At 47.8% G+C, this 20,701-nt stretch overlaps 14 non-coding genes across 14 annotated transcripts; all 14 read right to left on the bottom strand.

The window, feature by feature from the left end:
- Positions 1-56: 56 nt before the first annotated feature.
- Positions 57-247, bottom strand: LOC142704551 (U2 spliceosomal RNA). The gene has a single exon (XR_012867991.1). It is a non-coding gene; the product is annotated as a U2 spliceosomal RNA (small nuclear RNA).
- Positions 248-1,523: 1,276 nt separating this feature from the next.
- On the bottom strand, positions 1,524-1,714 carry LOC142704549 (U2 spliceosomal RNA). The gene has a single exon (XR_012867989.1). It is a non-coding gene; the product is annotated as a U2 spliceosomal RNA (small nuclear RNA).
- A 1,280-nt stretch (positions 1,715-2,994) lies between these two features.
- LOC142704548 (U2 spliceosomal RNA) lies at positions 2,995-3,185 on the bottom strand. Its single transcript, XR_012867988.1, has one exon. It is a non-coding gene; the product is annotated as a U2 spliceosomal RNA (small nuclear RNA).
- Positions 3,186-4,473: 1,288 nt separating this feature from the next.
- LOC142704547 (U2 spliceosomal RNA) lies at positions 4,474-4,664 on the bottom strand. Its single transcript, XR_012867987.1, has one exon. It is a non-coding gene; the product is annotated as a U2 spliceosomal RNA (small nuclear RNA).
- Positions 4,665-5,948: 1,284 nt separating this feature from the next.
- LOC142704546 (U2 spliceosomal RNA) lies at positions 5,949-6,139 on the bottom strand. Its single transcript, XR_012867986.1, has one exon. It is a non-coding gene; the product is annotated as a U2 spliceosomal RNA (small nuclear RNA).
- A 1,300-nt stretch (positions 6,140-7,439) lies between these two features.
- Positions 7,440-7,630, bottom strand: LOC142704545 (U2 spliceosomal RNA). Its single transcript, XR_012867985.1, has one exon. It is a non-coding gene; the product is annotated as a U2 spliceosomal RNA (small nuclear RNA).
- A 1,296-nt stretch (positions 7,631-8,926) lies between these two features.
- On the bottom strand, positions 8,927-9,117 carry LOC142704543 (U2 spliceosomal RNA). The gene has a single exon (XR_012867984.1). It is a non-coding gene; the product is annotated as a U2 spliceosomal RNA (small nuclear RNA).
- Positions 9,118-10,409: 1,292 nt separating this feature from the next.
- LOC142704542 (U2 spliceosomal RNA) lies at positions 10,410-10,600 on the bottom strand. The gene has a single exon (XR_012867983.1). It is a non-coding gene; the product is annotated as a U2 spliceosomal RNA (small nuclear RNA).
- A 1,292-nt stretch (positions 10,601-11,892) lies between these two features.
- LOC142704541 (U2 spliceosomal RNA) lies at positions 11,893-12,083 on the bottom strand. The gene has a single exon (XR_012867982.1). It is a non-coding gene; the product is annotated as a U2 spliceosomal RNA (small nuclear RNA).
- A 1,288-nt stretch (positions 12,084-13,371) lies between these two features.
- LOC142704540 (U2 spliceosomal RNA) lies at positions 13,372-13,562 on the bottom strand. The gene has a single exon (XR_012867981.1). It is a non-coding gene; the product is annotated as a U2 spliceosomal RNA (small nuclear RNA).
- Positions 13,563-14,850: 1,288 nt separating this feature from the next.
- LOC142704539 (U2 spliceosomal RNA) lies at positions 14,851-15,041 on the bottom strand. The gene has a single exon (XR_012867980.1). It is a non-coding gene; the product is annotated as a U2 spliceosomal RNA (small nuclear RNA).
- Positions 15,042-16,333: 1,292 nt separating this feature from the next.
- On the bottom strand, positions 16,334-16,524 carry LOC142704537 (U2 spliceosomal RNA). Its single transcript, XR_012867978.1, has one exon. It is a non-coding gene; the product is annotated as a U2 spliceosomal RNA (small nuclear RNA).
- A 1,284-nt stretch (positions 16,525-17,808) lies between these two features.
- On the bottom strand, positions 17,809-17,999 carry LOC142704525 (U2 spliceosomal RNA). The gene has a single exon (XR_012867968.1). It is a non-coding gene; the product is annotated as a U2 spliceosomal RNA (small nuclear RNA).
- Positions 18,000-19,283: 1,284 nt separating this feature from the next.
- Positions 19,284-19,474, bottom strand: LOC142704536 (U2 spliceosomal RNA). The gene has a single exon (XR_012867977.1). It is a non-coding gene; the product is annotated as a U2 spliceosomal RNA (small nuclear RNA).
- Positions 19,475-20,701: the final 1,227 nt, after the last annotated feature.

Below are 20,701 nucleotides of genomic sequence, written 5' to 3'. Positions count from 1 at the left end.
AACAATAGCAAAGACAAAAAACACTTTTGGAATCTGCTTTTAGTCAACACATAAGGAAAGGGTGCACCGGTCCTGGAAATACTGCAATACCAGGTCAATGCGTGGAGTGGACAGAGCAAGCTCTATTTCCATCTCCCTGTTCTAAAAATCCATTTAATATATGGTCCCCAGATAGGGGACGTATCAGATATTAAACTGATAAGAACAGATACTACACTTGATCTTAGCCAAAAGGCCGAGAAGCGATAACCCGAACGGGCCGCGCGTTGCCCGAGCCTGCCCGATACTGCTGTTCAGCCCTTGCAGCGATTCAGCCTACTTCTAGGCAATTCCATGGGGCCCTGCAGGCTCACACACTCACAGCTACACGGGAGGTGAATAAAGGCCGGAGAGGAAGCCAGACAGGATTTGCTTCTTTTGCTTGCACCACAATGCAGTGCTGAAAGAGGAGGAATCTACATAAAAACGCCTTCCTGGCAACGCCCAAATGCCCTGCTGCCATGCAGATAAACACTGGCAGCGGCAGCAAGTGCATGCCCACAGCCACCCCTTGTTCCTTCACACCTTGTATCAGCTGTAATCCAGTCCAGTCCAGTGCTGCCTGCTGAGCAGCACTGACCAACACTGCCTGGGCCCAGGCTTTTATCTCTGAGGCCCCATTATGATGTCAGAAAGCTGGCTCTGGAATCCTGAGGGCTCCACTATGACACGTGCAAAGTTCCGTCTGAACTTTATATAAGACGGTGAGGCTCAGTCAGTCACTCAGTGTTGCCTGAGAGGGCAACACTGCAACAGCCGGCCGCCAGGCTGTCTTTTTTTTGCACAGCTAGTTGCCTCCAGGAGGCCACAAGAGGGAGACAAGGGACTGCAAAATGGAAAATAGGCATCCACCAACTTTACAGACAACTTCTCCTTGCTCCTACAACCTCCATCCTTGCACAGTTTGTTATTCTTCTAGGTAACATAGTAACAAATCCAAATTGCTGCTCTCTTTGTAGGCAAGCAAGGCTTTGTTGCAACTGCAATTCTTACTTCTTCTTGAAATGTAGGGACGACAGTACATTCCATCACATCCATCTAGTGTACACAGGTAGGTCCATTGTGGCGGGCAGGCGAGCGGGCGGGCTGCTTTATTGGCTGTTTGCTGTTCCCCTACTCCACTCCACTATTTGACTGTTGTGCTGCATCAATCAATCAATCAATCAATCAATCAATCAATCAATCAGTGGCTGGCTCAGGTGCAGCTCTTTAACTTACCTAAAAGGGAGGGCGGAGAGAAGACAAGGAAGGTGAATGAGGTGTTCCAATGTGAAATGCCGGAAACACAGAAACACAGACGACACACAACAAGAGGTGGCAATCTATTCATTAATTGCATTTAATCAATGAGCTCATTATCACTCATGCATTGTCCAACAGGTGTTGAAATAATGGGATTAAAAGGGGAGATCCCTTCAGAAAGACAGAAACAATAGCAAAGACAAAAAACACTTTTGGAATCTGCTTTTAGTCAACACATAAGGAAAGGGTGCACCGGTCCTGGAAATACTGCAATACCAGGTCAATGCGTGGAGTGGACAGAGCAAGCTCTATTTCCATCTCCCTGTTCTAAAAATCCATTTAATATATGGTCCCCAGATAGGGGACGTATCAGATATTAAACTGATAAGAACAGATACTACACTTGATCTTAGCCAAAAGGCCGAGAAGCGATAACCCGAACGGGCCGCGCGTTGCCCGAGCCTGCCCGATACTGCTGTTCAGCCCTTGCAGCGATTCAGCCTACTTCTAGGCAATTCCATGGGGCCCTGCAGGCTCACACACTCACAGCTACACGGGAGGTGAATAAAGGCCGGAGAGGAAGCCAGACAGGATTTGCTTCTTTTGCTTGCACCACAATGCAGTGCTGAAAGAGGAGGAATCTACATAAAAACGCCTTCCTGGCAACGCCCAAATGCCCTGCTGCCATGCAGATAAACACTGGCAGCGGCAGCAAGTGCATGCCCACAGCCACCCCTTGTTCCTTCACACCTTGTATCAGCTGTAATCCAGTCCAGTCCAGTGCTGCCTGCTGAGCAGCACTGACCAACACTGCCTGGGCCCAGGCTTTTATCTCTGAGGCCCCATTATGATGTCAGAAAGCTGGCTCTGGAATCCTGAGGGCTCCACTATGACACGTGCAAAGTTCCGTCTGAACTTTATATAAGACGGTGAGGCTCAGTCAGTCACTCAGTGTTGCCTGAGAGGGCAACACTGCAACAGCCGGCCGCCAGGCTGTCTTTTTTTTGCACAGCTAGTTGCCTCCAGGAGGCCACAAGAGGGAGACAAGGGACTGCAAAATGGAAAATAGGCATCCACCAACTTTACAGACAACTTCTCCTTGCTCCTACAACCTCCATCCTTGCACAGTTTGTTATTCTTCTAGGTAACATAGTAACAAATCCAAATTGCTGCTCTCTTTGTAGGCAAGCAAGGCTTTGTTGCAACTGCAATTCTTACTTCTTCTTGAAATGTAGGGACGACAGTACATTCCATCACATCCATCTAGTGTACACAGGTAGGTCCATTGTGGCGGGCAGGCGAGCGGGCGGGCTGCTTTATTGGCTGTTTGCTGTTCCCCTACTCCACTCCACTATTTGACTGTTGTGCTGCATCAATCAATCAATCAATCAATCAATCAATCAATCAATCAATCAGTGGCTGGCTCAGGTGCAGCTCTTTAACTTACCTAAAAGGGAGGGCGGAGAGAAGACAAGGAAGGTGAATGAGGTGTTCCAATGTGAAATGCCGGAAACACAGAAACACAGACGACACACAACAAGAGGTGGCAATCTATTCATTAATTGCATTTAATCAATGAGCTCATTATCACTCATGCATTGTCCAACAGGTGTTGAAATAATGGGATTAAAAGGGGAGATCCCTTCAGAAAGACAGAAACAATAGCAAAGACAAAAAACACTTTTGGAATCTGCTTTTAGTCAACACATAAGGAAAGGGTGCACCGGTCCTGGAAATACTGCAATACCAGGTCAATGCGTGGAGTGGACAGAGCAAGCTCTATTTCCATCTCCCTGTTCTAAAAATCCATTTAATATATGGTCCCCAGATAGGGGACGTATCAGATATTAAACTGATAAGAACAGATACTACACTTGATCTTAGCCAAAAGGCCGAGAAGCGATAACCCGAACGGGCCGCGCGTTGCCCGAGCCTGCCCGATACTGCTGTTCAGCCCTTGCAGCGATTCAGCCTACTTCTAGGCAATTCCATGGGGCCCTGCAGGCTCACACACTCACAGCTACACGGGAGGTGAATAAAGGCCGGAGAGGAAGCCAGACAGGATTTGCTTCTTTTGCTTGCACCACAATGCAGTGCTGAAAGAGGAGGAATCTACATAAAAACGCCTTCCTGGCAACGCCCAAATGCCCTGCTGCCATGCAGATAAACACTGGCAGCGGCAGCAAGTGCATGCCCACAGCCACCCCTTGTTCCTTCACACCTTGTATCAGCTGTAATCCAGTCCAGTCCAGTGCTGCCTGCTGAGCAGCACTGACCAACACTGCCTGGGCCCAGGCTTTTATCTCTGAGGCCCCATTATGATGTCAGAAAGCTGGCTCTGGAATCCTGAGGGCTCCACTATGACACGTGCAAAGTTCCGTCTGAACTTTATATAAGACGGTGAGGCTCAGTCAGTCACTCAGTGTTGCCTGAGAGGGCAACACTGCAACAGCCGGCCGCCAGGCTGTCTTTTTTTTGCACAGCTAGTTGCCTCCAGGAGGCCACAAGAGGGAGACAAGGGACTGCAAAATGGAAAATAGGCATCCACCAACTTTACAGACAACTTCTCCTTGCTCCTACAACCTCCATCCTTGCACAGTTTGTTATTCTTCTAGGTAACATAGTAACAAATCCAAATTGCTGCTCTCTTTGTAGGCAAGCAAGGCTTTGTTGCAACTGCAATTCTTACTTCTTCTTGAAATGTAGGGACGACAGTACATTCCATCACATCCATCTAGTGTACACAGGTAGGTCCATTGTGGCGGGCAGGCGAGCGGGCGGGCTGCTTTATTGGCTGTTTGCTGTTCCCCTACTCCACTCCACTATTTGACTGTTGTGCTGCATCAATCAATCAATCAATCAATCAATCAATCAATCAATCAATCAATCAATCAGTGGCTGGCTCAGGTGCAGCTCTTTAACTTACCTAAAAGGGAGGGCGGAGAGAAGACAAGGAAGGTGAATGAGGTGTTCCAATGTGAAATGCCGGAAACACAGAAACACAGACGACACACAACAAGAGGTGGCAATCTATTCATTAATTGCATTTAATCAATGAGCTCATTATCACTCATGCATTGTCCAACAGGTGTTGAAATAATGGGATTAAAAGGGGAGATCCCTTCAGAAAGACAGAAACAATAGCAAAGACATAAAACACTTTTGGAATCTGCTTTTAGTCAACACATAAGGAAAGGGTGCACCGGTCCTGGAAATACTGCAATACCAGGTCAATGCGTGGAGTGGACAGAGCAAGCTCTATTTCCATCTCCCTGTTCTAAAAATCCATTTAATATATGGTCCCCAGATAGGGGACGTATCAGATATTAAACTGATAAGAACAGATACTACACTTGATCTTAGCCAAAAGGCCGAGAAGCGATAACCCGAACGGGCCGCGCGTTGCCCGAGCCTGCCCGATACTGCTGTTCAGCCCTTGCAGCGATTCAGCCTACTTCTAGGCAATTCCATGGGGCCCTGCAGGCTCACACACTCACAGCTACACGGGAGGTGAATAAAGGCCGGAGAGGAAGCCAGACAGGATTTGCTTCTTTTGCTTGCACCACAATGCAGTGCTGAAAGAGGAGGAATCTACATAAAAACGCCTTCCTGGCAACGCCCAAATGCCCTGCTGCCATGCAGATAAACACTGGCAGCGGCAGCAAGTGCATGCCCACAGCCACCCCTTGTTCCTTCACACCTTGTATCAGCTGTAATCCAGTCCAGTCCAGTGCTGCCTGCTGAGCAGCACTGACCAACACTGCCTGGGCCCAGGCTTTTATCTCTGAGGCCCCATTATGATGTCAGAAAGCTGGCTCTGGAATCCTGAGGGCTCCACTATGACACGTGCAAAGTTCCGTCTGAACTTTATATAAGACGGTGAGGCTCAGTCAGTCACTCAGTGTTGCCTGAGAGGGCAACACTGCAACAGCCGGCCGCCAGGCTGTCTTTTTTTTGCACAGCTAGTTGCCTCCAGGAGGCCACAAGAGGGAGACAAGGGACTGCAAAATGGAAAATAGGCATCCACCAACTTTACAGACAACTTCTCCTTGCTCCTACAACCTCCATCCTTGCACAGTTTGTTATTCTTCTAGGTAACATAGTAACAAATCCAAATTGCTGCTCTCTTTGTAGGCAAGCAAGGCTTTGTTGCAACTGCAATTCTTACTTCTTCTTGAAATGTAGGGACGACAGTACATTCCATCACATCCATCTAGTGTACACAGGTAGGTCCATTGTGGCGGGCAGGCGAGCGGGCGGGCTGCTTTATTGGCTGTTTGCTGTTCCCCTACTCCACTCCACTATTTGACTGTTGTGCTGCATCAATCAATCAATCAATCAATCAATCAATCAATCAATCAATCAATCAGTGGCTGGCTCAGGTGCAGCTCTTTAACTTACCTAAAAGGGAGGGCGGAGAGAAGACAAGGAAGGTGAATGAGGTGTTCCAATGTGAAATGCCGGAAACACAGAAACACAGACGACACACAACAAGAGGTGGCAATCTATTCATTAATTGCATTTAATCAATGAGCTCATTATCACTCATGCATTGTCCAACAGGTGTTGAAATAATGGGATTAAAAGGGGAGATCCCTTCAGAAAGACAGAAACAATAGCAAAGACAAAAAACACTTTTGGAATCTGCTTTTAGTCAACACATAAGGAAAGGGTGCACCGGTCCTGGAAATACTGCAATACCAGGTCAATGCGTGGAGTGGACAGAGCAAGCTCTATTTCCATCTCCCTGTTCTAAAAATCCATTTAATATATGGTCCCCAGATAGGGGACGTATCAGATATTAAACTGATAAGAACAGATACTACACTTGATCTTAGCCAAAAGGCCGAGAAGCGATAACCCGAACGGGCCGCGCGTTGCCCGAGCCTGCCCGATACTGCTGTTCAGCCCTTGCAGCGATTCAGCCTACTTCTAGGCAATTCCATGGGGCCCTGCAGGCTCACACACTCACAGCTACACGGGAGGTGAATAAAGGCCGGAGAGGAAGCCAGACAGGATTTGCTTCTTTTGCTTGCACCACAATGCAGTGCTGAAAGAGGAGGAATCTACATAAAAACGCCTTCCTGGCAACGCCCAAATGCCCTGCTGCCATGCAGATAAACACTGGCAGCGGCAGCAAGTGCATGCCCACAGCCACCCCTTGTTCCTTCACACCTTGTATCAGCTGTAATCCAGTCCAGTCCAGTGCTGCCTGCTGAGCAGCACTGACCAACACTGCCTGGGCCCAGGCTTTTATCTCTGAGGCCCCATTATGATGTCAGAAAGCTGGCTCTGGAATCCTGAGGGCTCCACTATGACACGTGCAAAGTTCCGTCTGAACTTTATATAAGACGGTGAGGCTCAGTCAGTCACTCAGTGTTGCCTGAGAGGGCAACACTGCAACAGCCGGCCGCCAGGCTGTCTTTTTTTTGCACAGCTAGTTGCCTCCAGGAGGCCACAAGAGGGAGACAAGGGACTGCAAAATGGAAAATAGGCATCCACCAACTTTACAGACAACTTCTCCTTGCTCCTACAACCTCCATCCTTGCACAGTTTGTTATTCTTCTAGGTAACATAGTAACAAATCCAAATTGCTGCTCTCTTTGTAGGCAAGCAAGGCTTTGTTGCAACTGCAATTCTTACTTCTTCTTGAAATGTAGGGACGACAGTACATTCCATCACATCCATCTAGTGTACACAGGTAGGTCCATTGTGGCGGGCAGGCGAGCGGGCGGGCTGCTTTATTGGCTGTTTGCTGTTCCCCTACTCCACTCCACTATTTGACTGTTGTGCTGCATCAATCAATCAATCAATCAATCAATCAATCAATCAATCAATCAATCAATCAATCAATCAATCAGTGGCTGGCTCAGGTGCAGCTCTTTAACTTACCTAAAAGGGAGGGCGGAGAGAAGACAAGGAAGGTGAATGAGGTGTTCCAATGTGAAATGCCGGAAACACAGAAACACAGACGACACACAACAAGAGGTGGCAATCTATTCATTAATTGCATTTAATCAATGAGCTCATTATCACTCATGCATTGTCCAACAGGTGTTGAAATAATGGGATTAAAAGGGGAGATCCCTTCAGAAAGACAGAAACAATAGCAAAGACAAAAAACACTTTTGGAATCTGCTTTTAGTCAACACATAAGGAAAGGGTGCACCGGTCCTGGAAATACTGCAATACCAGGTCAATGCGTGGAGTGGACAGAGCAAGCTCTATTTCCATCTCCCTGTTCTAAAAATCCATTTAATATATGGTCCCCAGATAGGGGACGTATCAGATATTAAACTGATAAGAACAGATACTACACTTGATCTTAGCCAAAAGGCCGAGAAGCGATAACCCGAACGGGCCGCGCGTTGCCCAAGCCTGCCCGATACTGCTGTTCAGCCCTTGCAGCGATTCAGCCTACTTCTAGGCAATTCCATGGGGCCCTGCAGGCTCACACACTCACAGCTACACGGGAGGTGAATAAAGGCCGGAGAGGAAGCCAGACAGGATTTGCTTCTTTTGCTTGCACCACAATGCAGTGCTGAAAGAGGAGGAATCTACATAAAAACGCCTTCCTGGCAACGCCCAAATGCCCTGCTGCCATGCAGATAAACACTGGCAGCGGCAGCAAGTGCATGCCCACAGCCACCCCTTGTTCCTTCACACCTTGTATCAGCTGTAATCCAGTCTAGTCCAGTGCTGCCTGCTGAGCAGCACTGACCAACACTGCCTGGGCCCAGGCTTTTATCTCTGAGGCCCCATTATGATGTCAGAAAGCTGGCTCTGGAATCCTGAGGGCTCCACTATGACACGTGCAAAGTTCCGTCTGAACTTTATATAAGACGGTGAGGCTCAGTCAGTCACTCAGTGTTGCCTGAGAGGGCAACACTGCAACAGCCGGCCGCCAGGCTGTCTTTTTTTTGCACAGCTAGTTGCCTCCAGGAGGCCACAAGAGGGAGACAAGGGACTGCAAAATGGAAAATAGGCATCCACCAACTTTACAGACAACTTCTCCTTGCTCCTACAACCTCCATCCTTGCACAGTTTGTTATTCTTCTAGGTAACATAGTAACAAATCCAAATTGCTGCTCTCTTTGTAGGCAAGCAAGGCTTTGTTGCAACTGCAATTCTTACTTCTTCTTGAAATGTAGGGACGACAGTACATTCCATCACATCCATCTAGTGTACACAGGTAGGTCCATTGTGGCGGGCAGGCGAGCGGGCGGGCTGCTTTATTGGCTGTTTGCTGTTCCCCTACTCCACTCCACTATTTGACTGTTGTGCTGCATCAATCAATCAATCAATCAATCAATCAATCAATCAATCAATCAATCAATCAATCAATCAGTGGCTGGCTCAGGTGCAGCTCTTTAACTTACCTAAAAGGGAGGGCGGAGAGAAGACAAGGAAGGTGAATGAGGTGTTCCAATGTGAAATGCCGGAAACACAGAAACACAGACGACACACAACAAGAGGTGGCAATCTATTCATTAATTGCATTTAATCAATGAGCTCATTATCACTCATGCATTGTCCAACAGGTGTTGAAATAATGGGATTAAAAGGGGAGATCCCTTCAGAAAGACAGAAACAATAGCAAAGACAAAAAACACTTTTGGAATCTGCTTTTAGTCAACACATAAGGAAAGGGTGCACCGGTCCTGGAAATACTGCAATACCAGGTCAATGCGTGGAGTGGACAGAGCAAGCTCTATTTCCATCTCCCTGTTCTAAAAATCCATTTAATATATGGTCCCCAGATAGGGGACGTATCAGATATTAAACTGATAAGAACAGATACTACACTTGATCTTAGCCAAAAGGCCGAGAAGCGATAACCCGAACGGGCCGCGCGTTGCCCGAGCCTGCCCGATACTGCTGTTCAGCCCTTGCAGCGATTCAGCCTACTTCTAGGCAATTCCATGGGGCCCTGCAGGCTCACACACTCACAGCTACACGGGAGGTGAATAAAGGCCGGAGAGGAAGCCAGACAGGATTTGCTTCTTTTGCTTGCACCACAATGCAGTGCTGAAAGAGGAGGAATCTACATAAAAACGCCTTCCTGGCAACGCCCAAATGCCCTGCTGCCATGCAGATAAACACTGGCAGCGGCAGCAAGTGCATGCCCACAGCCACCCCTTGTTCCTTCACACCTTGTATCAGCTGTAATCCAGTCCAGTCCAGTGCTGCCTGCTGAGCAGCACTGACCAACACTGCCTGGGCCCAGGCTTTTATCTCTGAGGCCCCATTATGATGTCAGAAAGCTGGCTCTGGAATCCTGAGGGCTCCACTATGACACGTGCAAAGTTCCGTCTGAACTTTATATAAGACGGTGAGGCTCAGTCAGTCACTCAGTGTTGCCTGAGAGGGCAACACTGCAACAGCCGGCCGCCAGGCTGTCTTTTTTTTGCACAGCTAGTTGCCTCCAGGAGGCCACAAGAGGGAGACAAGGGACTGCAAAATGGAAAATAGGCATCCACCAACTTTACAGACAACTTCTCCTTGCTCCTACAACCTCCATCCTTGCACAGTTTGTTATTCTTCTAGGTAACATAGTAACAAATCCAAATTGCTGCTCTCTTTGTAGGCAAGCAAGGCTTTGTTGCAACTGCAATTCTTACTTCTTCTTGAAATGTAGGGACGACAGTACATTCCATCACATCCATCTAGTGTACACAGGTAGGTCCATTGTGGCGGGCAGGCGAGCGGGCGGGCTGCTTTATTGGCTGTTTGCTGTTCCCCTACTCCACTCCACTATTTGACTGTTGTGCTGCATCAATCAATCAATCAATCAATCAATCAATCAATCAATCAATCAATCAATCAATCAGTGGCTGGCTCAGGTGCAGCTCTTTAACTTACCTAAAAGGGAGGGCGGAGAGAAGACAAGGAAGGTGAATGAGGTGTTCCAATGTGAAATGCCGGAAACACAGAAACACAGACGACACACAACAAGAGGTGGCAATCTATTCATTAATTGCATTTAATCAATGAGCTCATTATCACTCATGCATTGTCCAACAGGTGTTGAAATAATGGGATTAAAAGGGGAGATCCCTTCAGAAAGACAGAAACAATAGCAAAGACAAAAAACACTTTTGGAATCTGCTTTTAGTCAACACATAAGGAAAGGGTGCACCGGTCCTGGAAATACTGCAATACCAGGTCAATGCGTGGAGTGGACAGAGCAAGCTCTATTTCCATCTCCCTGTTCTAAAAATCCATTTAATATATGGTCCCCAGATAGGGGACGTATCAGATATTAAACTGATAAGAACAGATACTACACTTGATCTTAGCCAAAAGGCCGAGAAGCGATAACCCGAACGGGCCGCGCGTTGCCCGAGCCTGCCCGATACTGCTGTTCAGCCCTTGCAGCGATTCAGCCTACTTCTAGGCAATTCCATGGGGCCCTGCAGGCTCACACACTCACAGCTACACGGGAGGTGAATAAAGGCCGGAGAGGAAGCCAGACAGGATTTGCTTCTTTTGCTTGCACCACAATGCAGTGCTGAAAGAGGAGGAATCTACATAAAAACGCCTTCCTGGCAACGCCCAAATGCCCTGCTGCCATGCAGATAAACACTGGCAGCGGCAGCAAGTGCATGCCCACAGCCACCCCTTGTTCCTTCACACCTTGTATCAGCTGTAATCCAGTCCAGTCCAGTGCTGCCTGCTGAGCAGCACTGACCAACACTGCCTGGGCCCAGGCTTTTATCTCTGAGGCCCCATTATGATGTCAGAAAGCTGGCTCTGGAATCCTGAGGGCTCCACTATGACACGTGCAAAGTTCCGTCTGAACTTTATATAAGACGGTGAGGCTCAGTCAGTCACTCAGTGTTGCCTGAGAGGGCAACACTGCAACAGCCGGCCGCCAGGCTGTCTTTTTTTTGCACAGCTAGTTGCCTCCAGGAGGCCACAAGAGGGAGACAAGGGACTGCAAAATGGAAAATAGGCATCCACCAACTTTACAGACAACTTCTCCTTGCTCCTACAACCTCCATCCTTGCACAGTTTGTTATTCTTCTAGGTAACATAGTAACAAATCCAAATTGCTGCTCTCTTTGTAGGCAAGCAAGGCTTTGTTGCAACTGCAATTCTTACTTCTTCTTGAAATGTAGGGACGACAGTACATTCCATCACATCCATCTAGTGTACACAGGTAGGTCCATTGTGGCGGGCAGGCGAGCGGGCGGGCTGCTTTATTGGCTGTTTGCTGTTCCCCTACTCCACTCCACTATTTGACTGTTGTGCTGCATCAATCAATCAATCAATCAATCAATCAATCAATCAATCAATCAATCAATCAATCAGTGGCTGGCTCAGGTGCAGCTCTTTAACTTACCTAAAAGGGAGGGCGGAGAGAAGACAAGGAAGGTGAATGAGGTGTTCCAATGTGAAATGCCGGAAACACAGAAACACAGACGACACACAACAAGAGGTGGCAATCTATTCATTAATTGCATTTAATCAATGAGCTCATTATCACTCATGCATTGTCCAACAGGTGTTGAAATAATGGGATTAAAAGGGGAGATCCCTTCAGAAAGACAGAAACAATAGCAAAGACAAAAAACACTTTTGGAATCTGCTTTTAGTCAACACATAAGGAAAGGGTGCACCGGTCCTGGAAATACTGCAATACCAGGTCAATGCGTGGAGTGGACAGAGCAAGCTCTATTTCCATCTCCCTGTTCTAAAAATCCATTTAATATATGGTCCCCAGATAGGGGACGTATCAGATATTAAACTGATAAGAACAGATACTACACTTGATCTTAGCCAAAAGGCCGAGAAGCGATAACCCGAACGGGCCGCGCGTTGCCCGAGCCTGCCCGATACTGCTGTTCAGCCCTTGCAGCGATTCAGCCTACTTCTAGGCAATTCCATGGGGCCCTGCAGGCTCACACACTCACAGCTACACGGGAGGTGAATAAAGGCCGGAGAGGAAGCCAGACAGGATTTGCTTCTTTTGCTTGCACCACAATGCAGTGCTGAAAGAGGAGGAATCTACATAAAAACGCCTTCCTGGCAACGCCCAAATGCCCTGCTGCCATGCAGATAAACACTGGCAGCGGCAGCAAGTGCATGCCCACAGCCACCCCTTGTTCCTTCACACCTTGTATCAGCTGTAATCCAGTCCAGTCCAGTGCTGCCTGCTGAGCAGCACTGACCAACACTGCCTGGGCCCAGGCTTTTATCTCTGAGGCCCCATTATGATGTCAGAAAGCTGGCTCTGGAATCCTGAGGGCTCCACTATGACACGTGCAAAGTTCCGTCTGAACTTTATATAAGACGGTGAGGCTCAGTCAGTCACTCAGTGTTGCCTGAGAGGGCAACACTGCAACAGCCGGCCGCCAGGCTGTCTTTTTTTTGCACAGCTAGTTGCCTCCAGGAGGCCACAAGAGGGAGACAAGGGACTGCAAAATGGAAAATAGGCATCCACCAACTTTACAGACAACTTCTCCTTGCTCCTACAACCTCCATCCTTGCACAGTTTGTTATTCTTCTAGGTAACATAGTAACAAATCCAAATTGCTGCTCTCTTTGTAGGCAAGCAAGGCTTTGTTGCAACTGCAATTCTTACTTCTTCTTGAAATGTAGGGACGACAGTACATTCCATCACATCCATCTAGTGTACACAGGTAGGTCCATTGTGGCGGGCAGGCGAGCGGGCGGGCTGCTTTATTGGCTGTTTGCTGTTCCCCTACTCCACTCCACTATTTGACTGTTGTGCTGCATCAATCAATCAATCAATCAATCAATCAATCAATCAATCAATCAATCAATCAGTGGCTGGCTCAGGTGCAGCTCTTTAACTTACCTAAAAGGGAGGGCGGAGAGAAGACAAGGAAGGTGAATGAGGTGTTCCAATGTGAAATGCCGGAAACACAGAAACACAGACGACACACAACAAGAGGTGGCAATCTATTCATTAATTGCATTTAATCAATGAGCTCATTATCACTCATGCATTGTCCAACAGGTGTTGAAATAATGGGATTAAAAGGGGAGATCCCTTCAGAAAGACAGAAACAATAGCAAAGACAAAAAACACTTTTGGAATCTGCTTTTAGTCAACACATAAGGAAAGGGTGCACCGGTCCTGGAAATACTGCAATACCAGGTCAATGCGTGGAGTGGACAGAGCAAGCTCTATTTCCATCTCCCTGTTCTAAAAATCCATTTAATATATGGTCCCCAGATAGGGGACGTATCAGATATTAAACTGATAAGAACAGATACTACACTTGATCTTAGCCAAAAGGCCGAGAAGCGATAACCCGAACGGGCCGCGCGTTGCCCGAGCCTGCCCGATACTGCTGTTCAGCCCTTGCAGCGATTCAGCCTACTTCTAGGCAATTCCATGGGGCCCTGCAGGCTCACACACTCACAGCTACACGGGAGGTGAATAAAGGCCGGAGAGGAAGCCAGACAGGATTTGCTTCTTTTGCTTGCACCACAATGCAGTGCTGAAAGAGGAGGAATCTACATAAAAACGCCTTCCTGGCAACGCCCAAATGCCCTGCTGCCATGCAGATAAACACTGGCAGCGGCAGCAAGTGCATGCCCACAGCCACCCCTTGTTCCTTCACACCTTGTATCAGCTGTAATCCAGTCCAGTCCAGTGCTGCCTGCTGAGCAGCACTGACCAACACTGCCTGGGCCCAGGCTTTTATCTCTGAGGCCCCATTATGATGTCAGAAAGCTGGCTCTGGAATCCTGAGGGCTCCACTATGACACGTGCAAAGTTCCGTCTGAACTTTATATAAGACGGTGAGGCTCAGTCAGTCACTCAGTGTTGCCTGAGAGGGCAACACTGCAACAGCCGGCCGCCAGGCTGTCTTTTTTTTGCACAGCTAGTTGCCTCCAGGAGGCCACAAGAGGGAGACAAGGGACTGCAAAATGGAAAATAGGCATCCACCAACTTTACAGACAACTTCTCCTTGCTCCTACAACCTCCATCCTTGCACAGTTTGTTATTCTTCTAGGTAACATAGTAACAAATCCAAATTGCTGCTCTCTTTGTAGGCAAGCAAGGCTTTGTTGCAACTGCAATTCTTACTTCTTCTTGAAATGTAGGGACGACAGTACATTCCATCACATCCATCTAGTGTACACAGGTAGGTCCATTGTGGCGGGCAGGCGAGCGGGCGGGCTGCTTTATTGGCTGTTTGCTGTTCCCCTACTCCACTCCACTATTTGACTGTTGTGCTGCATCAATCAATCAATCAATCAATCAATCAATCAATCAATCAATCAATCAATCAGTGGCTGGCTCAGGTGCAGCTCTTTAACTTACCTAAAAGGGAGGGCGGAGAGAAGACAAGGAAGGTGAATGAGGTGTTCCAATGTGAAATGCCGGAAACACAGAAACACAGACGACACACAACAAGAGGTGGCAATCTATTCATTAATTGCATTTAATCAATGAGCTCATTATCACTCATGCATTGTCCAACAGGTGTTGAAATAATGGGATTAAAAGGGGAGATCCCTTCAGAAAGACAGAAACAATAGCAAAGACAAAAAACACTTTTGGAATCTGCTTTTAGTCAACACATAAGGAAAGGGTGCACCGGTCCTGGAAATACTGCAATACCAGGTCAATGCGTGGAGTGGACAGAGCAAGCTCTATTTCCATCTCCCTGTTCTAAAAATCCATTTAATATATGGTCCCCAGATAGGGGACGTATCAGATATTAAACTGATAAGAACAGATACTACACTTGATCTTAGCCAAAAGGCCGAGAAGCGATAACCCGAACGGGCCGCGCGTTGCCCGAGCCTGCCCGATACTGCTGTTCAGCCCTTGCAGCGATTCAGCCTACTTCTAGGCAATTCCATGGGGCCCTGCAGGCTCACACACTCACAGCTACACGGGAGGTGAATAAAGGCCGGAGAGGAAGCCAGACAGGATTTGCTTCTTTTGCTTGCACCACAATGCAGTGCTGAAAGAGGAGGAATCTACATAAAAACGCCTTCCTGGCAACGCCCAAATGCCCTGCTGTCATGCAGATAAACACTGGCAGCGGCAGCAAGTGCATGCCCACAGCCACCCCTTGTTCCTTCACACCTTGTATCAGCTGTAATCCAGTCCAGTCCAGTGCTGCCTGCTGAGCAGCACTGACCAACACTGCCTGGGCCCAGGCTTTTATCTCTGAGGCCCCATTATGATGTCAGAAAGCTGGCTCTGGAATCCTGAGGGCTCCACTATGACACGTGCAAAGTTCCGTCTGAACTTTATATAAGACGGTGAGGCTCAGTCAGTCACTCAGTGTTGCCTGAGAGGGCAACACTGCAACAGCCGGCCGCCAGGCTGTCTTTTTTTTGCACAGCTAGTTGCCTCCAGGAGGCCACAAGAGGGAGACAAGGGACTGCAAAATGGAAAATAGGCATCCACCAACTTTACAGACAACTTCTCCTTGCTCCTACAACCTCCATCCTTGCACAGTTTGTTATTCTTCTAGGTAACATAGTAACAAATCCAAATTGCTGCTCTCTTTGTAGGCAAGCAAGGCTTTGTTGCAACTGCAATTCTTACTTCTTCTTGAAATGTAGGGACGACAGTACATTCCATCACATCCATCTAGTGTACACAGGTAGGTCCATTGTGGCGGGCAGGCGAGCGGGCGGGCTGCTTTATTGGCTGTTTGCTGTTCCCCTACTCCACTCCACTATTTGACTGTTGTGCTGCATCAATCAATCAATCAATCAATCAATCAATCAATCAATCAATCAATCAATCAATCAGTGGCTGGCTCAGGTGCAGCTCTTTAACTTACCTAAAAGGGAGGGCGGAGAGAAGACAAGGAAGGTGAATGAGGTGTTCCAATGTGAAATGCCGGAAACACAGAAACACAGACGACACACAACAAGAGGTGGCAATCTATTCATTAATTGCATTTAATCAATGAGCTCATTATCACTCATGCATTGTCCAACAGGTGTTGAAATAATGGGATTAAAAGGGGAGATCCCTTCAGAAAGACAGAAACAATAGCAAAGACAAAAAACACTTTTGGAATCTGCTTTTAGTCAACACATAAGGAAAGGGTGCACCGGTCCTGGAAATACTGCAATACCAGGTCAATGCGTGGAGTGGACAGAGCAAGCTCTATTTCCATCTCCCTGTTCTAAAAATCCATTTAATATATGGTCCCCAGATAGGGGACGTATCAGATATTAAACTGATAAGAACAGATACTACACTTGATCTTAGCCAAAAGGCCGAGAAGCGATAACCCGAACGGGCCGCGCGTTGCCCGAGCCTGCCCGATACTGCTGTTCAGCCCTTGCAGCGATTCAGCCTACTTCTAGGCAATTCCATGGGGCCCTGCAGGCTCACACACTCACAGCTACACGGGAGGTGAATAAAGGCCGGAGAGGAAGCCAGACAGGATTTGCTTCTTTTGCTTGCACCACAATGCAGTGCTGAAAGAGGAGGAATCTACATAAAAACGCCTTCCTGGCAACGCCCAAATGCCCTGCTGCCATGCAGATAAACACTGGCAGCGGCAGCAAGTGCATGCCCACAGCCACCCCTTGTTCCTTCACACCTTGTATCAGCTGTAATCCAGTCCAGTCCAGTGCTGCCTGCTGAGCAGCACTGACCAACACTGCCTGGGCCCAGGCTTTTATCTCTGAGGCCCCATTATGATGTCAGAAAGCTGGCTCTGGAATCCTGAGGGCTCCACTATGACACGTGCAAAGTTCCGTCTGAACTTTATATAAGACGGTGAGGCTCAGTCAGTCACTCAGTGTTGCCTGAGAGGGCAACACTGCAACAGCCGGCCGCCAGGCTGTCTTTTTTTTGCACAGCTAGTTGCCTCCAGGAGGCCACAAGAGGGAGACAAGGGACTGCAAAATGGAAAATAGGCATCCACCAACTTTACAGACAACTTCTCCTTGCTCCTACAACCTCCATCCTTGCACAGTTTGTTATTCTTCTAGGTAACATAGTAACAAATCCAAATTGCTGCTCTCTTTGTAGGCAAGCAAGGCTTTGTTGCAACTGCAATTCTTACTTCTTCTTGAAATGTAGGGACGACAGTACATTCCATCACATCCATCTAGTGTACACAGGTAGGTCCATTGTGGCGGGCAGGCGAGCGGGCGGGCTGCTTTATTGGCTGTTTGCTGTTCCCCTACTCCACTCCACTATTTGACTGTTGTGCTGCATCAATCAATCAATCAATCAATCAATCAATCAATCAATCAATCAATCAGTGGCTGGCTCAGGTGCAGCTCTTTAACTTACCTAAAAGGGAGGGCGGAGAGAAGACAAGGAAGGTGAATGAGGTGTTCCAATGTGAAATGCCGGAAACACAGAAACACAGACGACACACAACAAGAGGTGGCAATCTATTCATTAATTGCATTTAATCAATGAGCTCATTATCACTCATGCATTGTCCAACAGGTGTTGAAATAATGGGATTAAAAGGGGAGATCCCTTCAGAAAGACAGAAACAATAGCAAAGACAAAAAACACTTTTGGAATCTGCTTTTAGTCAACACATAAGGAAAGGGTGCACCGGTCCTGGAAATACTGCAATACCAGGTCAATGCGTGGAGTGGACAGAGCAAGCTCTATTTCCATCTCCCTGTTCTAAAAATCCATTTAATATATGGTCCCCAGATAGGGGACGTATCAGATATTAAACTAATAAGAACAGATACTACACTTGATCTTAGCCAAAAGGCCGAGAAGCGATAACCCGAACGGGCCGCGCGTTGCCCGAGCCTGCCCGATACTGCTGTTCAGCCCTTGCAGCGATTCAGCCTACTTCTAGGCAATTCCATGGGGCCCTGCAGGCTCACACACTCACAGCTACACGGGAGGTGAATAAAGGCCGGAGAGGAAGCCAGACAGGATTTGCTTCTTTTGCTTGCACCACAATGCAGTGCTGAAAGAGGAGGAATCTACATAAAAACGCCTTCCTGGCAACGCCCAAATGCCCTGCTGCCATGCAGATAAACACTGGCAGCGGCAGCAAGTGCATGCCCACAGCCACCCCTTGTTCCTTCACACCTTGTATCAGCTGTAATCCAGTCCAGTCCAGTGCTGCCTGCTGAGCAGCACTGACCAACACTGCCTGGGCCCAGGCTTTTATCTCTGAGGCCCCATTATGATGTCAGAAAGCTGGCTCTGGAATCCTGAGGGCTCCACTATGATACGTGCAAAGTTCCGTCTGAACTTTATATAAGACGGTGAGGCTCAGTCAGTCACTCAGTGTTGCCTGAGAGGGCAACACTGCAACAGCCGGCCGCCAGGCTGTCTTTTTTTTGCACAGCTAGTTGCCTCCAGGAGGCCACAAGAGGGAGACAAGGGACTGCAAAATGGAAAATAGGCATCCACCAACTTTACAGACAACTTCTCCTTGCTCCTACAACCTCCATCCTTGCACAGTTTGTTATTCTTCTAGGTAACATAGTAACAAATCCAAATTGCTGCTCTCTTTGTAGGCAAGCAAGGCTTTGTTGCAACTGCAATTCTTACTTCTTCTTGAAATGTAGGGACGACAGTACATTCCATCACATCCATCTAGTGTACACAGGTAGGTCCATTGTGGCGGGCAGGCGAGCGGGCGGGCTGCTTTATTGGCTGTTTGCTGTTCCCCTACTCCACTCCACTATTTGACTGTTGTGCTGCATCAATCAATCAATCAATCAATCAATCAATCAATCAATCAATCAATCAGTGGCTGACTCAGGTGCAGCTCTTTAACTTACCTAAAAGGGAGGGCGGAGAGAAGACAAGGAAGGTGAATGAGGTGTTCCAATGTGAAATGCCGGAAACACAGAAACACAGACGACACACAACAAGAGGTGGCAATCTATTCATTAATTGCATTTAATCAATGAGCTCATTATCACTCATGCATTGTCCAACAGGTGTTGAAATAATGGGATTAAAAGGGGAGATCCCTTCAGAAAGACAGAAACAATAGCAAAGACAAAAAACACTTTTGGAATCTGCTTTTAGTCAACACATAAGGAAAGGGTGCACCGGTCCTGGAAATACTGCAATACCAGGTCAATGCGTGGAGTGGACAGAGCAAGCTCTATTTCCATCTCCCTGTTCTAAAAATCCATTTAATATATGGTCCCCAGATAGGGGACGTATCAGATATTAAACTGATAAGAACAGATACTACACTTGATCTTAGCCAAAAGGCCGAGAAGCGATAACCCGAACGGGCCGCGCGTTGCCCGAGCCTGCCCGATACTGCTGTTCAGCCCTTGCAGCGATTCAGCCTACTTCTAGGCAATTCCATGGGGCCCTGCAGGCTCACACACTCACAGCTACACGGGAGGTGAATAAAGGCCGGAGAGGAAGCCAGACAGGATTTGCTTCTTTTGCTTGCACCACAATGCAGTGCTGAAAGAGGAGGAATCTACATAAAAACGCCTTCCTGGCAACGCCCAAATGCCCTGCTGCCATGCAGATAAACACTGGCAGCGGCAGCAAGTGCATGCCCACAGCCACCCCTTGTTCCTTCACACCTTGTATCAGCTGTAATCCAGTCCAGTCCAGTGCTGCCTGCTGAGCAGCACTGACCAACACTGCCTGGGCCCAGGCTTTTATCTCTGAGGCCCCATTATGATGTCAGAAAGCTGGCTCTGGAATCCTGAGGGCTCCACTATGACACGTGCAAAGTTCCGTCTGAACTTTATATAAGACGGTGAGGCTCAGTCAGTCACTCAGTGTTGCCTGAGAGGGCAACACTGCAACAGCCGGCCGCCAGGCTGTCTTTTTTTTGCACAGCTAGTTGCCTCCAGGAGGCCACAAGAGGGAGACAAGGGACTGCAAAATGGAAAATAGGCATCCACCAACTTTACAGACAACTTCTCCTTGCTCCTACAACCTCCATCCTTGCACAGTTTGTTATTCTTCTAGGTAACATAGTAACAAATCCAAATTGCTGCTCTCTTTGTAGGCAAGCAAGGCTTTGTTGCAACTGCAATTCTTACTTCTTCTTGAAATGTAGGGACGACAGTACATTCCATCACATCCATCTAGTGTACACAGGTAGGTCCATTGTGGCGGGCAGGCGAGCGGGCGGGCTGCTTTATTGGCTGTTTGCTGTTCCCCTACTCCACTCCACTATTTGACTGTTGTGCTGCATCAATCAATCAATCAATCAATCAATCAATCAATCAATCAATCAATCAGTGGCTGGCTCAGGTGCAGCTCTTTAACTTACCTAAAAGGGAGGGCGGAGAGAAGACAAGGAAGGTGAATGAGGTGTTCCAATGTGAAATGCCGGAAACACAGAAACACAGACGACACACAACAAGAGGTGGCAATCTATTCATTAATTGCATTTAATCAATGAGCTCATTATCACTCATGCATTGTCCAACAGGTGTTGAAATAATGGGATTAAAAGGGGAGATCCCTTCAGAAAGACAG

Source organism: Rhinoderma darwinii, unplaced genomic scaffold, assembly GCF_050947455.1.
Source record: "Rhinoderma darwinii isolate aRhiDar2 unplaced genomic scaffold, aRhiDar2.hap1 Scaffold_3346, whole genome shotgun sequence".
In the NCBI taxonomy this organism is placed as follows: Eukaryota; Metazoa; Chordata; class Amphibia; order Anura; family Rhinodermatidae; genus Rhinoderma; species Rhinoderma darwinii.
The sequence above is the reverse complement of the archived record's forward strand: the minus strand, read 5'-3'. Positions and strand labels throughout refer to the sequence as shown.